Here is a 7,016-nt window from a genome sequence, read left to right as displayed (position 1 = left end):
TTCATATTGATCTGCTTTTTTAATAAAGATGAAAGGCATGCGGGATCAGCTCCTACCAACGGATCGCGTATGAGCAATTCAAGAGGAAATAACGGGATTTTTGCTCGACCAGGTCATAGATCCCAAAGGAGAATACCATTACAAGGTGTAATGCCTCCATGTAATTATCTGCAAATTGTAGGAGAAATTGTATATATACATACAATGAATGGTCGTGAGATAAATTCGATGATATATATATATATATATATATGATCGGTTCTACGAGAAATTCTACTTTTATATATGCATAACGTGTACAATATGTAGTAGCGTAAAATATGTTTGAAATGAAAAAGAATTAAATGGAAAACGGAAAAATAAAAGGAAAAATAAACCAGAAACCCAAAACCCCTAAACCTTTTAGTCCCCGTTGGTTCCCCAGCCCCTCGGCGTGGGCTCGTGCCACGTGATGGGCATTCGCTCCCGGTTCGTGACGAACCGACACTAAAGGTCCTTACGAACTCGGACTGTTGCGTGATTCTGCACTAGTGAGGGCGCGGCCTAGGGACGCGCCCTGATGGCTTGTGCCTCACCCGTGGCCCTCCTAAGTCCGTTCTTTGACTTATAAATTCTCATCTACCCTGAAAACATCACGGGGAGTCCCAAAACACTTTTTACGCTGCCCAAGTCTCTATTCCGATGGGAGGTCATCTGGAGCCCCGTTCTGGCACCCTGTCAGAGGGGGGATCAATCACGGAGGGCCTCTTCATCAACCTTTCTCCCCTCAAGGTGATGTGTCAGTAGTTCATCACAGACCTACAGGTCCATAGCCAGTACCTAGATGGAAATCTCTCTCTCTCTTTGATCTTCAATACAATGATCATCGCATCTTCGCTTTGATCCATATGATGTAGTTCCTTTTTTGCGGTGCGTTTGTTGGGGTCTGATGAATTGTTGGTTTATGTTCAGATTATTCATGATAAATATTTGAGTCTCCTCTCAATACGTATATGATTATTATGTGCATGATTATAATAGCTTTGTAATTCTCTCTGGTCTATTGAAATAGTTTGGCCAACTAGATCGATATTTCTTCGGTGAGAGAGATGCGTTGTGGTATGTTCAACCTGGCGAATTTCTATATCCCAGTGACAGAAGGGAACAAGATGCGTCTTTGTGTTGCTGCTACTAAGGATAAAATGATAAGGTTTATTCATATTGCTTGAGTTTACTTTGTCTACATCATGTCACTGTTCTCCATGCATTACTCTGCTTTACTTAATACTCTAGATGCATCCTGGATAGCGGTCGATATGAATGGAGTAACAGTAATAGATGCAGGCAGGAGTCGGCCTATTTGTTTATGGACATGATGCATATATACACATGATCATTGCCGTGAATATCGCATAACTATCCACTTTTCTGTCAATTTCCCAACAGTAATTTGTTTACCCACCATATGCTATTTTTCATGAGAGATGCCATTAGGGAAAACTAGGGCCCCCGGGTCTATTCACAACGTATTGATAAAACCATCAATACCTTGCTGTCATTTACTTGTTTTTATTTTATCTTGCTATCTACATACATCACTTGCTTGTAAATAACAAGACAAGAGGATTGACAACCCTCTTGCTCGCGTTGAGTGCAAGTTACTTGTTCTTTTGTGTGCAGCCGCTGAAGACGGTTGTGGTTGATATTCCTATTGGTTCGATAAACCTTGGTTTCCTAACTGAGGGAAATGCTTACCCACATTATGCTTGATAACCCGTTCCTCTTCACGGAAAACCCAACGTAGATCACAAATATCACCTCAGCAACTTTTGTTCCTCGAGGCCTAAAAATTTTTTGATAGCCACGTCAAGTTAAGCAATACTCCCTCATTACCGGTTTATAGGGCTTATATGTGCAATCTCACCAACCAAGGAAAATTTCTATTGGCTGGGATGGATTGAGCTGGTTTAGAAAGTGCCCAGTTAGCCTTTTCCCTTTTCTCCACAAAAACTATGTGTGCCATAGTATTAATTCTCAGTCGTTCAACTCCCGACGCAATAACTCTGCATCTGCATCAGGCACATCATCAGCGGCATACTGTGCGGACTCCGTCTCCGCATGTGGATCACACACAGTATCAAGGACAGACTGCGTCTCGGTGTCTGGATCACACACACCATCTCCGCACCCGCCTTCATCTCCATGTCTTGGTCGGCAATGAGGAGCTCGTCCACGGTGGCACGGGCAGTGCCCACGGCTGTGACGACGTTGTTGACAGTTGCGTCAGCAATGCCCATGGCTACGCCGCCGCCGGAGCTCTCCGTGCCCATCACCCATGGCTGGAGCTCCTTCTCCACGTCGGGGATCCAATCTGCCATAAATTTGCTGCTCTCGTTTCGTATGTGGGTGAGAAGAGGAGAGAGTGGATGAAAGAAAGCAAGTGCTTCCACTCCTTTTAAGAGCATGGTTAATAGTATAGCCAACTGCTGGCTATAAGCCATCTTATAGCTAGCTTGTACAATAGTTAGCTATAAAAGAGTGCTACTTTTATCATATATGGTCCACCTTTCATTCTCAGAAAACACCTACAAGCACGTGCTAGAGCTAGCTCTTCACGAAGAGCCCGCTTTCCTTCTCTCTCATCCAACTCAGGAAAAATATAGTATTTTAATCCTTACAGCCTGCTGACTGTACCTTATTGTACTTGCTCTAAAAACGTGAGTGGTGCATGCATGCAGCAAGGAAGCTGAAAGGAGTAAAAGCCATTTCTCTTCGTACGAGAACAACAACGAGGAATTAAATGTGTGCGTAGGAATCGAATGGACAGCGGCGCTTTAACTGAGCGGACAAGGAAATAAGCCATATATATATATGATAACTAGATGATGCCCCGCGCGTTGCTATGGGATATGTAGAAGTATTTGTAGGTGATTCAACTTGCAAACGTGTTGATTCATATTAATGGACTCGAGTTTAGAAAAAAAAAGCAATAACAGCAGCATAGTGCAAGGGAAATGGAATAAGATAATATACATGGCAGAGCAGCCGCCTTGCACCATATTTAATTGTACACCTGCAAAATTTTGATATGAAATTTATCGTATCTTGATTATAAATCAGAATTGTTCCCTATCAGTTGTCTTTTATTGTCGTGCAACAGAGAAAATTGAGGCTAAGCAAATATAATCAAACTTAGTTATAGCACTTGAAACATAGACCTTCAAATTATGCAAAAGAGATGATTCGACTTTGGAGCTATATGAAAAAAAGTTGAAAAAATAATAAGAAGAAAGCACAAATTACTTCCCGAATGCACAGGAATGAAAGATGGTTGCTTAGGACACTATTTTATTTGACGGGAACTTGTTGATAAAGTAAGATATGATATTATATTACTACTTTGTAAATTATATTAACTAAATCTGAAAGGTAATGATAAATTGTACATGAATACTCCCTTCAAACATCTAGTGCTTCCTACAAACAAGAACATGCATTTTTTCCATATGATAATATAATGTAGATGCAGTTAAGAGGCACCACTTATATGTTGGAGTTTAAAATACTACCAACTGAAGATAAGATTTCTCATATGCATTCGTATGATCATAGGTAAACTATGCAAAACTTTCCCAACAGAATCAGCAAACATGATTTGCTATATTTGTTGGCTTTTGAACATGCGTATGCAGCTGTACAGGCGTGCCTACGCGATTCTTGCTTCGGACGGCTACTTGACGGAATTTGCGTAACTAGCGACACGAATAAAACTGATCGATGGATTTGATGGCTAAAGGCCCGTGTCGAGCCTTTGCTTTGTATTGCTTTTCGTTTTTCTTGTGTTACAATCAACACCCCTAGGGTGTCTTTTATACACGTCCACAAGGGACTATGGAAATAGACTAGGACTAGGAATCCTAATACTACTAGGACTCGGTTTGGCTTTCTTTCCTAATCCTACATGAGCAACATGATTAACATCTACATTCACCTCCTTAATCTTGTTGCTTGACTTCACTTCTTGCACTCCGACTTTCCTCCTCATCTCGATGAACTTCTGTCGACCGAGGGACTTGGTGAAAATATCGGCAAGTTGGTCTTTCGTGTTCACATGTTGAACCTCGATCAACCCTTCTTCAATGCACTCCCGGATATGGTGGAACCGGATATCTATGTGCTTGCTCCTTTCGTGATGAACCGGATTTTTGCACAACGAGATTGCAGCTTGGTTATCGATCTTCAGTGACACCTTCTGCACCTCCCGCTTTGCAAGAATAGTTAGGAGTCTTCTCAGCCACACTGCTTGACAAGCCGCCGTGCTTGCCGCTATGTATTCTGCCTCGCATGAAGACAGTGCCACCACCTTTTGCTTCTGAGAATTCCAGCTAATCGGATTCGGGCCAAGGTAGAAAACCATGCCCGTTGTGCTCTTTCGGTCATCAACATCACCTGCCATGTCACTATCTGAATATCCACGAAGGATCAATCCTTCCTTTCCCTTTCTGTACGTGCAGCCAAGATTAATGGTGCCTTTCACATAGCGCAAGATTTGATTGACCGCGCTCATGTGCTCGGTTGTCGGATTCTCCATGAAACGACTCACGATCCCGACTGAATAAGCCAAGTCAGGTCGGGTATGCACCAAATATCTTAGGCTGCCCACAACGCTTCGATACATTGTGGTGTCCACCGGCGGATTTGAGCTATGCTTGCTCAACTTGTGACTTTGGTCCATTGGAACTTGTGTCGCGTAGCAATCTGACATGCCACACTTTTCCAATAACTTGATCGCATAAGCCGATTGACATAGGGAAATCTCTCCGGAGCTTTGCTTCACTTCGATGCCCAAGTAATAGCTGAGTAATCCCAGATCACTCATGCTAAACTTGTTCTTCATTTGCGCCTTGAAACGTTCAATTTCTTGTACGCTATCTCCGGTGATAATCAGATCGTCGACATAAACTCCAACTAGCAGGTTTGAGCCTTTGGAGTTCTTTGTATAGACTGCGTGCTCGAGGGGACATATCTTGAACCCGAGCGAGACCAGACTTCGGTCTAACTTTGAGTTCCAAGCTCTTGGCGCTTGCTTTAACCCGTAAAGTGCCTTCTTGAGCTTGTAAACTTTCCCTTCTTCGTCTTTCTTCTCGTAGCCGAGGGGTTGTTCCACGTACACTTCTTCTGTGAGATCGCCGTTGAGGAAAGCGGATTTAACATCCATATGATGAACCTTCCAATCCTCTTGTGCTGCCAAAGCTAGGAGCACTCTCACCGTCTCGATTCGAGCAACCGGTGCAAACACCTCATCATAGTCAACTCCTTGACGTTGAACGTAGCCCTTTGCAACGAGTCTTGCCTTGTACTTCACAATGGCACCCTCCGTGTCCTTTTTTAACTTGTAAACCCACTTCAAACCTATCGTCTTCTGGTTTGGAGGTCGGGTTACCAAAGTCCACGTGCCATTGCTCTCAATTGCCTTCATCTCCTCATCCATGGCGTGCGTCCAGCTAGGACTTTTTCTCGCCTCTACGAAGTTCGCCGGCTCCTCAACTCCGAACAGACATAGTCCGGAGTACTCGAGCGTAACTGGCTTTGTGTACTTGTAGACTTTCTTGAGGGTCTTGTAGCGACGAGGCCCTGAGGAGTCCGTTGTGGCTTGCGAAGGAGGCGACACAAATTGTGTCGGTGTTGATGCACTTGAGGAAGACGGCTGAGACCTTGGTGTGTCATCGACATCCGTGTCATCGGCGTAGTCGTCGTGACCGTGACCATCATCTTGATTGTCGTCGTCACTATGCGCCTCGTTGTCGATGTTGTCGTCGAGATCTCCGCCTGTGTCGTGTGCGGCGTTGTCGCTATCTCCTTGCGACCTATGCGCGTCATCGTCGGTGTCGGCACCATGATGATCACTACCATTGTGGTCACCTTGGTTGGGTGTCTTGCCAATCACCTGGACATCCTCCCCTGCATCATCATCAGTTGGAAATTCAACTGCAAATATGTTACTGTTTGGAGCATCGTCGGCTGCGGCGCTCCAATTCCACGCTTGGTTTTCTTCAAACACGACGTCGCGTGAAATCCGTAGACGCTTGGTTTGTGGATCGTAAAAACGGTATGCCTTGGTGCCAGAACTGCTCTCGTATCCGATGAACACCATCTTGGTGCTACGATCGGCAAGCTTTGAGAGGTGCGGCTCCGCCGTCTTCACATGTGCCACGCACCCGAATGTCCGTAGATGAGACACATTCGGCTTACGTCCGTAAATTGCTTCATACGGAGTCTTGCCGACCACCGCCTTCGTTGGAGCCCGGTTGAGAAGATAGACCGCCGTCGAGACAGCTTCTCCCCAAAAAGTCCCCGGCAGGTTCTTGCTCTTGAGTAAACTCCTTGCCATGTCAACGACGGTTCGATTGCGCCTTTCAACGACCCCATTCTGCTGTGGCGTGTAAGGTGCCGTGAGGAACCTCTTTATGCCAATCTTCTCGCAGTAGTCGTTGAACTCATTCGACGTAAACTCTCCGCCGCGATCCGTCCGTAGAGCGCGAACCTTCAGCTTGTGTTCCATCTCTGTTGCAGCCTTTAATTTCTTGAACGCTTCAAACGCCTCATCTTTAGATCGTAGGAGAATGACCCACATATATCTCGAGTAGTCGTCTACCACAAGGAAGAAATACTTCTTTCCAGCGTGAGTTGCCGGGGTGATAGGGCCACATAGATCACCATGGAGCAGCTCGAGTGCATCACTTGCACGATAGGTAGACTGAGCAGGGAATGGCATGCGGTGCTGTTTTCCAACCAAGCACCCGTCACATACTCGATCAACATGGTCGATAACTGGCATCCCGGATACCATCTGCATCTTTGACATCTTCTTCAAGGCGTAGAAGTTAACGTGTCCAAATCTAGCATGCCATAACCACGAATCATCATCACTCTTGGCAAGCCAACACTCCGGTTGAGATTGATCAAGGTTGAGGATATAGAGCCTATTCCGTGAGCGATTAACACGAGCTAGCACGTTTCGGAGGTTGTCGAAGATC

This window comes from Hordeum vulgare, chromosome 4H (assembly GCF_904849725.1).
Source record: "Hordeum vulgare subsp. vulgare chromosome 4H, MorexV3_pseudomolecules_assembly, whole genome shotgun sequence".
In the NCBI taxonomy this organism is placed as follows: domain Eukaryota; kingdom Viridiplantae; phylum Streptophyta; class Magnoliopsida; order Poales; family Poaceae; genus Hordeum; species Hordeum vulgare.
This window is presented reverse-complemented; position numbering follows the sequence as displayed.